This window comes from Prionailurus viverrinus, chromosome B4 (assembly GCF_022837055.1).
Source record: "Prionailurus viverrinus isolate Anna chromosome B4, UM_Priviv_1.0, whole genome shotgun sequence".
NCBI classification, from domain to species: Eukaryota; Metazoa; Chordata; class Mammalia; order Carnivora; family Felidae; genus Prionailurus; species Prionailurus viverrinus.
The window spans coordinates 128220881-128231580 of NC_062567.1; positions in this window are offsets into that span (position 1 = coordinate 128220881).

The following is a 10700-nucleotide window of genomic DNA, read 5'->3' on the forward strand; positions in this document are numbered from 1 at the left end:
GAACAAGAGGCTCCCCAGACTCCAAATTCCAGAGCAGGAGTGAAATGAAAGTCTTAGGTGTACCCCAGAACCCAAGGGAACGGCTCTAGCTATCCGAGCTTGGGCTCTGTACCTGTCAAATGGGCCCAGTCCACCCACGTGAGCAGATTCCTGTCTGAGATACTCAGTTCAGTCCCTAGTATGGGGCCTGCCTCACGCACGCTGTTACTTCTCCCTCGCACCCCGTGCAATCACCTCTCCAGACCTCAGTTTCCTTATCTGGAAAACGGGGGAGGCATCCTGCTGAGAGAAGCTGTAAAGGCAGAGGTGGGGCCCCTCGGTCCCCCGAGCCCCACAGGCGCTGAGTCAGAGGCCGAGGGGAGCTGACCCGGCTCTGGAGAACATTCACGCCTCCCTCGGCAGCCCTCCCGGTCTGTTCCCGGTTTTCCTCGACTCTCGGGCTCTGAGAAAATAGGAGATCCGAGCCCAGCTCGGATCTCACCTGTCTCCCGTGACAGACCCTCAGAAGTCCACGAGCCGCCCACCCGTCCTGGGCCAAAGAAAGGAATCTTCTTGGTGTTTGTCCTGATTCTCATCTACGGCGTTAGACAAGACAGACCCCAGGGCCTTTCTGTCCCCGAGGGGAGTCTGGGGATCTCAGGCATTCACTGAGCGAGACACCTGTGACGGGGTTTCTGCCTTCAGGGAATGTACAGACCATTGTACATGGGATCTGGAACGGATGTGGATGCGTGTAACGCTGCACACAGATGTAAATATGTACATACCTTTAACTGTTTTCTCTACGCTCCGCAGGCCAGTCCGCTGCCCCGTCTTTATTAGGCCACGAGAGTAAATATCCACATAGTCACGCGCACACGTGTGAGGTGACAATATTCTCTTGTGGTGTGAACCCCGGACACGATCCCAACCACTTTGCGTGTTTCAACTCATTTATCCTCTAAAGCCATCCTCATTCCCTTTTTATACATAGGCATGCGAAGGCACCAGAGAGGCTAAGTATCTTGTCCCAAGTCACACAGCAGTTAAGTGGCAGAGCTGGGATTTGAACCCAGGGAGTCGGCCCCACAGTGCGTGCTTTATATCTTCTACTCTCTCGACCCTCACCAGAGCCGCCTCTGATGCGCAGAATCACATGTACCCGCAAAATCAGCCCCTCCGGCCCCAAAATCAGCCCCTCCAGCCCCAACCTTCGCTTGGTCTGAATCAACCCTTCCTTCCCCACTTAAACTCCTCCAGGGGTCTCCAGTTGCCTTTGGGGTGGCTGTGAACCCCCCTGGGCAGGTTCTGCTGCCCTCCCCTGCCTCGTTTGTAGAAGTGGCCCCTTCGCAACTCGCATTTGCGATCGATGTCTCTCGGTGTTTTTTAGTATAAAGCCTCCTTTACAACATCAAAGTAATTCCTGAACCAAGCAGGGTGACGGCTCTACTTTTAGCTCCCCCCTCATTGAGGAGACATCTAACAACAAACTACCATGAATTCAGCAGTGCTTTGAAATATATTTGATAAATTGTTATATGTGATATTATATTGATATTGATAAATCATTATATATGTATATATATCCAGTTTATAAACCAGGCTGGATTCGAGGATAAATTCCCAGACTTCTTATGATACATCGATGGACGCAAAGATCTTTAGCCTTCAGCTCAGAAACCATTTTTCTCCCACTCTTCCAAGATCTTACAGGTTCCTGAGGCATGTTTGAGCATGCTGACCCCTTGTCCTGGAGTGACCTGCCCTAAGGACCGGGCTCAAGCGTCGCTTCCTCTGGGAGGTCCTCCCTGACTCATCACCCCACCACCGCCCAGCAAATAGCTCTGCTCCATCGTTTCCGCACCATGGCTGGTGCTCGATCATGGGTCACGTTACGCGGTCTTGTCATTGTTTGTTTGCAAACGTTGTTGTAGAATTTGGCCACAGAGCCCAGGAACATCTACGAGACCTAGATTCCGGTCGTGGCTGTAGCATCTTCTGGTTTTATGAACTTGGACTGATCCCTTCACTAGTTTTGAACATCAGAATTCTCATACCACCTGTCTTCCCAGCATTACCTAACTCTTTCTGATAATAGAGCCTTCCTTTTCTTCCCATGCGTTCTCTCTCTTCCTTCCTTCGTTCCTTCATTCATTCGTTCGTTCCTTCCTCCCTCCCTCTTCCTTCCTTCTTCCCTCCCTCCTCCTTCCTTCCTTCCTTCCTCCCTCTCTCCCTCTCTCCCTCCCTTTCTCCCTCTCTTCCTTCCTTTCTTTCTTTCTTTCTTTCTTTCTTCTCTGTCTCTTTCCCTTCCCCTCCCTCCCCCTTTCCCTCCTTTCCCCCCTTCCTTCCTCCCCCCCCCCCCCGCCCTGTGTCTTTAACTAAGGAATCTATTCCATGTGGTTTGAAAGGGCTGTGTCCGGACCTGGACAATAACAGTGCTCCATTCCCTGGGTTTTAAAGATGGGCATGAGACTCCTGTCATGCTAATCCAGACCTGTCTGGAACTTTGTGCAACAAAATGGAAAGGGATTTTTCTCTCCATGCAGGGGTTGCTAAGCATGTTGGGTATAGTTCTTGAAGGTAGGCTGCCGTCTTCGCCACTGCATAGAGAGAGTCTGTCTGAGGAATAGAGAGAAAAAGGAAGCCTTGATTATATCATACGTGTCCCTTGGTCCAATTGTGCCTGAAGAGAGAGGTGCACCTGGGCTTCCAGTTCCAAAAGCCAATAAATTCCCCCCACCCCCACCTTTTCTTTTAAACTTGAGTTAGCATAAGCCAAGCTGGTTTTGCTTGGGCCAGAAAGCATTGCGATGCTCTGTTGTATGAGTGGTTCCTGACGAACCACGCTTTTTACTATTCGTGTCCTTGTCTTGTCATCCCCCTTGACGACAGGGTGGGGCTTGCAGCTTGCTTTAATCAGTGGAATGGGACGGAAGTAACGCTGTACCAGTTCTGGGCTTAAGCTTGAAGAAGGCCTGACGGTTTCTGCACTCTTGCAAGCCCCAAGCTGCCCTGTAAGTTCACGTACCCCATCGGAGAGAGCACGTCAAGGTGCCGCACAACGAGGGAGAGGTCCAGCCACCACGTAGAGAGACAGAAACTCAGCTTCCTGGTGTCCTAGCGGAGTCCAGCCCCAGGTGCCCCTTTCAGCTGACTGCAGCCACACGGCCTGACCCCAGGCAAGAGCAGAAGAACCATACGGTTGAGTCCCATTCAGATGACAGCCTTTGGAGAGGTGAAAAAATGATGGTTATGTTAAGCCACTGTATTTGGGAGGAACTTGTGACACAGCAACAGATAAATGAAGGGCTGACTGACCCTCTACTTCACAGGGTTATTGTCAGAAATAAGGCAAGACAGTGCGTGTAAATTGCTCAGCACCGTGGGAAATGCTCATTAAGTATCAACTCTTCTTTTCCTTCTTGTTATGATTACATAGTTGTTGCCCAGATTAGATCATGAGCTCACCGAGGGCAAGGAGTGCATCGTCTGCATTGCTGTCTCCCCAGGAGCCAGCACAGGACCTGGCATATGTCGGTTTCAATGAAGGCATGAATGAATGTCAAGGTGAGGCATTTGGAAAGTGCCAAGTCCAGAGTCTTATGCACAGTTTGCCCTTAGCCTGTGTTGTTTGATCTGAACATATTTCAAATAGCATTCAATCCAAAGGGTCTAGGGGCCACTGAGGGCCAGACAACTTTCTAGGGCACATAAATCTCCTTGAAGCAACTCAGCGACTCAGGCCGGGGGAGGTCCCACCACCCCGTGGCTGCACCATCCAGAATACAGGCTTATTGGTTGGCACATGAGAGGACCACGGGGTGTGGAGAATACTACCATGGCTCTTAAACTCTTTCCCGTAAAAGGGACACACTTACATTTCATTGAAAGGGGAGGAGAATCAGAAATGCTAGTGAGTAGTAAGGGTATCTCCTCTTTCATTCCTCGGCCGCTCATCCCAGAGGGGCAGGGCCATGTACCCATAGGGCCACTGGAGGGTCACATGTGTGACAGCAGGGTGTTCTCAAGGTTAGGGAGCTTCCCGCACTAAATGCCTATGACATACAGGCAAGATGGCTAAGAGCTGTACCTCTCAGGTAAGCTCTGGGCATTGTGAGTAACAGTGGGTACCCCATGCTTCTCATTAAACATTTTTTAATGTTTATTTATTTTTGATGAAAACATTTGTTTATGTTTATTTATTTTTGAAAGACAGAAAGAGAGAGTGAGAGCAGGGGAGGGGCAGAGAGGGAGACACAGAATCCGAAGCAGGCTCCAGGCTCCGAGCCATCAGCACAGAGCCCGACGCAGGGCTCGGACTCACGAACCACGAGATCGTGACCCGAGCCGAAGTCGGACCCTTACCCGACAGAGCCACCCAGGCACCCGAGGTGGATTCATTTGTATTCAAACAATGTCACAGGTAAGAGAGAAAGCTAGCGTAGCAAAATGGGAAGGGTAGATTCTCAGCTGTGGGTACACCATGTTCCCTGTAAAATTCCTTCCGCTTTTCTGTACGTTTGCGAATTTTCACAGTAAAATGTTGGAAAATTTTAAATTTAAATCTACTTTTGGAATAGTTACTACCTTCCCATACTTTCAAATTCAGAAGGCACAGACGCTTTAACACAGTGTAAATGTACCTTCTTCCCTGTCCAAGACACCCAGTCCCCTCTCTGGAGGCAAATAGTGTCACCACCTTCTTGCATTGTCCTTCATGAGATATTTTGTGTCTATGCAACAGCAGTTCCAGACAGATGGAGTCTTTCCCGATTTTTGTTAATGGGGGGGGGGGCGGGTGTTCATTGTACATAACAACACACCTTGGGGACTTCCTCCAAGCTGGGGACTTCCAGCTAAATGCCTGGCACGTATAACCTTGTTTCATTCTTATGAATGACCTTGTCAAGGAGGCATTTGACCCCTGTCTTATGAATGAGAACACCCAAGTGCAGAGAAATTAAGTGAACTATTCCAAATCCCGTGACTAATAAAAGGCAGCATTAGGATTTTTTCTTTTAAGTGGACTTTACACCCAACGTAGAACCCAAGGCAGGGCTTGAACTCACGACTCTGAGATCAAGACCTGAGTTGAGATCAAGAGTTGGACATTTACCTGATGGAGCCACCCAGACGCCCCACCATTAGGATTTAAACCCAGGTTTTTCTGACCCCCCAAATCTTGTGCTATGAGACACCACATTGCGTCAGAGCCATGTAGGATCGATGAGGTGTTCCGGTACCTTGTCCACGGGACAGGGTGGATAGTGTCCGAAGTGAATCCAGAAATGAGCACATCTATCCCCCTGTGAACCAGGACCTGCTGGTGTTAATGGGGTTCCAGGGTGTCCTGTTGGTTATCAGGAAGATTCTTTCCCAAGCAGTGTCTCCTGGGATGGAAACAGATTTATAACTTTCACGTCAACTGAGCAGGTATAACCAGAAAGCAATTTTTTCTGCCCCCCCCCACCCCAACCTGATGCCACAGGACTAGTTCCTGCCCTGCTCCTAGAGGACATCGTCCCACTCATAGGTGACAAAAAGCTCTCTCTGACTGGTGGTCACCTCCAATCTGCCAGTTCAGTAACTAGCATATCCAGTTTTGCTTAATAATCAAAACTCCAAGCTTGACTCGGAGGGAAAGTTTTGTCCCTCCTCCAGCTTCCAGCTAGAGTGTGCCATGGGAAAGGCGCGGTGGGGAGAGGGCGGGGGGACAGGGCCCACTTTTTTCTGGTTCCCCGCTGTTCACCTTTACCACTCATCCCCAGCTTGCCAACCATTGAAGGGGAGGGGGCAGGGAACTTCTTACCTCTCTGGCCCTCTTGGGAAGTGGCTATTTCTGAGTTTGGCAGGTGTTCAAAGCTGTCTTTCAGGAGACCCATATGTGGGCTCTTTGGCCGTGCTCACTGCTAGCGACTGCTCCCCCTTATGCGGGTGAGGCCTCTCAGGAAGGACAGTCCTCTCCTGATCCCTGGGCCTTCGGCTCGACCCCTCCAGCCATTTTCTGCTGAGGCCCCTTCACCCCTCCAGGCTGTGGCCAATGGCAGGATCTAAGATGATCTCATGCTGGCTTGCTCTCCTATGTGGCCACTTCTGTAGGAAATAAACTCCCTGGACAGCATAAGCCTTTCTGTAGCTGGGAGCACAGTGACTTCCCAATCAGAGTCCTGTACTCTCTGCCCCTGGCCTTTTTAGTACGTCAGACAGCAATCCACAGGGCCATACGTAACCAGGATACTTGGGTCAACCTTTCCCATTGGTCTGCTAGGAGCTTCTCAAGCCGTCCATGGTGGTTAATCTGCAAAGACAACCACGAATAATTCCTCCCATCTGTACCTGCACACCGTTGATCTCAGCAAGAGATAGTTTGTTCCTCTGCTCCTTTGACGTGTGGAGATGAGCAGGTGACTTCCTTTGACCAGTTGAGATGGTACACACAATGTGTATACATTTTGGGGGTGCCTGGGTGGCTCAGTTGGTTAAGCGCCTGACTCTTGATTTCGGCTCAGGTCATGACCTCACGTTTTGTGAGATTGAGCCCTGCATCGGGCTGTGCACCGAAAGCCTGGAGCCTGCTTGGGTTCTCCCTCTCCCTCTCTCTCTACCCGTCTGACATGCACGGTCTCTCTCACTCTCTCTCAAAATAAATAAATAAACTTTTTGGAAAAATTGTGCAAGTTTTGGAACCTGGCCCTGAGGACACCATGTGGCTTCACCTTTGCTCTTTGGGGATCCAGTCACCATGTACAGAAGTTCAGGCTAGACTATTGAGTGATGAGACACCACACGACAAAAGGGAGGCCCGGCTGCCCCCCTGTCATACCAACTACCCCAGCTCTCAGGGTGGGCATGGGGGGCTGAAGCCCTGTGGAACAGAACTGCCCAGAAAAGTTCGGCTGACCCACAGAATCATGAGACATCATACATTGCTGTGTTAAGGCACTAATTGCATTAGAAAACTGACACAGAAGTTGGTACCTAGAACTGAGTGAAACAAAACCTCAAAGACATGACATTGGCTTTGCGACTCCATGGCAGGTGGAGCTGGGAGGGCGGGGAGGAGACTACAGGATCAGAGAGAAACTTGCTCCTGGAGGCTGCAGAAAGGAGATCCTTTTATGTACCAGCAAAAGTTACAGCAGCCCTGTTCTCTCCAATAATACAGATGATGAACACATAACTCATGAATGCGTGGATCCTCTAAGGAGATTTCCATGCAGAATGTTGAAAGGGACAGCTGGCTTCTTTTAGCGATATACAACAAGGGATTGCAAGAGAGGGATAAGTTAAAGAAGAAACTGACCAGTTTTCCAGTAGAATTTTGAGGCAACTGAGGACCCAGGATAGTCTCTGCAAAAACTTCTCAAAGTAAGAAATAGTCTCAGGACAAAGATAAAACACAGGGGGTTCCTGCCAGTAAAATATGGCCATAGGATAGAGATCATATCAAGGCTGTAAGAACTCTTTTAAGATGTTTTGAAATGTTTAAAGTTGTTCTTCAGAGACCCTCTCAAGTAGACAAAGGGTTTTAAAAATCTTAAGGGCGCTTTCCCACACAGCCCACCATGTTCAAAGTAGAACTCTGTCTTGGGAGGAACTACGGTTGAGTCTTTCACAGGCGCAGAGTAAATGCCAATACGATTCATGGGAAACGTACAACGCTTTCAGGGAAAGTGCTTGGTGAGAGAATCAGTAGCCTGAACTCAGAGACACAGTTCCAGTGGAAAAGAGGTCTTTGGAATCTCAACTTTCCATAGTTGGGAAGCAAGCTGAGAAACCTACTCTGCTGCAGATGTGGTCCATTTCTTCTAGAAAAGGAAAGATGACTCAGAGAGTAGAGCTAAGAGCCCAGAGGGTAGACCGAGAGCCAATGAAAAGGTGGATTAGGGAATTCGTCCCTAGTAAGGTAGCCTTTCCTGCCTTGGGTTAGGGGAAGGTGGTAGCATGTGCCCAGCTGGATTTCCAGATTTTCTATGAACCAGTGACTGCTGTGTGCTTCCCTTTCCTCCCCATTTTGAATGAGGGTGTTTACTGTGGTTATTTCATTGCTGTCTCACTATTGTATGCTGCATAGGGGGAGGGGAGGCAGGAAAGTTGTTTTGTTTTGGTTCACAAGTCTCTGAATCAAGAGGAAACTGAACTTGAGGAGCTGTTTCTGAGGCCCTTCATCTGTCCTTGGACCTGACGGAGACCATGAGAACCTGGGCTGAAAGCCTGATGTCAAAATGAGCTGAGAATTTGGGGTCCAGGGAGAGAGGGAGCATGCCTCGCATGTGGATATTTCTGGCCAAAGGTAAGACTAGGATGGATTAAGATAGTCAATAATTCTTTGCATCTCCTTTCCTCAAGAAGTAGAGTCTATTTCCCCTCTCTTTGAATCTGGGCTGTTCTATGACTTGCTTTGACCAACACAATGCAGCCAAAAGCCCATCACCACGTGTAGACATCTGATCACTCTGCTGGATGCAGTGAGAGACCCTGGAGGGTGAGAGACATCAAGGGGGAGAGAGATGCCCAGCTAGCCCCCGGCCATCTCTCTTTGTGGTCCCAGACGTGCTATCAAACCCACCCTGGAACCAGTAGCCCTTGCCGAAGCTACTTAGCCAGTACCCCACAGGGTGGAGATGAGCTGTTCCCCCCAAGCCTTGCCCAGTTGCAGAATCACGAACATGTGAGTAGTTGCTGTTAACACACTAGATGTTGGGCTTATTGGGTTTATTGCTTATTCAGCAAGAGAAAACTGACACAGAGGTTGGTACCAGAAGTGGGATGTGAACTCAGGTGAATATTGGTTCTGCTGGCAACATGTGCCTAGTGGGATTTCAAACCACCATGGCCCATTGGCTGCCATGCACCCTCTGTTTATTCTCTTCTCACTTTTAAAAAAAATTTTTTTTTTTTAACATTTATTCATTTTTGAGACAGAGAGAGACAGAGCATGAACGGGGGAGGGTCACAGAGAGAGGGAGACACAGAATCCGAAACAGGCTCCAGGCTCTGAGCTGTCAGCACAGAGCCCGACGCGGGGCTCGAACCCACAGACCGTGGGATCATGACCTGAGCCAAAGTCGGATGCTTAACCGACCGAGCCACCCAGGCGCCCCCTCTTCTCACTTTTTAATGAAACTGTCAGTCGCAACCATCTCATCCCCGTGTCACCATTCTGTGTTGGGTGTGTGTGGATACAAGATGGGTGCAGATAAATGATCCACTGAGTTCTTCAGTCACCAGATCAAGAAGAGAGGTATCTAAGGTCCCTCATCTGTACCTGGGCCTTGAGTGGATGCCCAGATTGGATGATACTTTGGGGGGATCTTGGGAGAGAGTGGGTGTATTTTGCCTGCTGGAGAATTGTAAGCTTCCAGAGGGAAGACTGTAGTTAGTAGATTATCTCCAGAGATGGCCACCAACAATCCCCCCATCTTTGCATGTGTGCATCACTCCTCCCATCAAAAGGAATCTATTTCTCAATCCTCTCGACTCTGGGATGTCCTTGCGACTTGCATCAACCAACAGAATGGGCAGAAGTTACACACTCTGTGAGTTTCAGAGCCTAGGCAACAAGATATGTTGCAGTTTCCACTTCTGCTTTCTTGGGATCCAGCCACCACGTAATAGAGCTTGAGTCAAACCAGTGAATGATGAGAGCCCATATGGAGAGAAAGAAGGATGGAGGCCCAGCATATCCATCCACCTCAGACTTGTGGGTGAAATCTCCTTGGACTTGTAGTTGCAGCCATAATCCCAGTTGAGTGTAGCCATATGAGTGACCCCAGATGACACCACATGGAACAAAAAAACCTACCAGACTACCCAACCCAAAGACTCATTAGAAATAGCATATCGTTGAAGGTTAAGTTTTGAGATGGTTTTTTTCCACAGTCATGGGTTATCAAAACACACCTCAACAATTACTCTTTGGGGCTGGGGCATGTGGCCCTCCAACAACTTCCCCTAAAAAGAAATCCACAAGCTTCGACTTCTCTGTCTCTCTGACTTTAATCATTTTAGAGCTTCCAGGGGATAGACCAGGAGTCACAAAACTGTTGACCCTCTCATGTCTGTAAGACCAGCCTAAGGAGTCTAGTACAGGGGTTGGCAAACTATAGCCTAAATCCAGCCGACTACCTCTAAAAATTTTTTTTAAAAATAAATAAAAAGATTGTGAGTTATGGTCACAAAGCCTAAAGTATTTACTATCTGGCCCTTGAAGAAGAATACTGACAATCTAAAATCCCACTTTGGAACGTGACAAACAGGTGGCAGCTCTTGTCTGGGACCATCAGCTAAAAATTAGAATGGAAATATTTTCATCTTAGTGTTTCAGGTGTTTCGTAAAGCTTTTGTTTTTTCAATACTATGAGGGCTCTTCTAGAAGGGTCTCTTGGAATGATTTCTGGTCGCCAATAGTTTAATTCATACCAGGCTGTGAGAGACTTACAGTTCTTTGGCGGAGATGGGGGGAGGGTTGGGGATTTAGCTTTCGAAGGATGACAGGGAAGGACAAAGTTGAATCCAGAGACGCTCACTCTTTCTCTTTTTTGTCACAATCAAAGTTGTGATTTGTCACTCAGCACCTGTCCTGTAACTGTTCTCTGATTGTCTGGAGTTCCTTCCGAGCAGATTTCTTTATGATCAGAAGGAATATTTTATGCCAGGAAGAAATGAACCTGCACAGACTTGCTGCCTATTCCCCTGACATGACAGGATCCTCTGTCAAG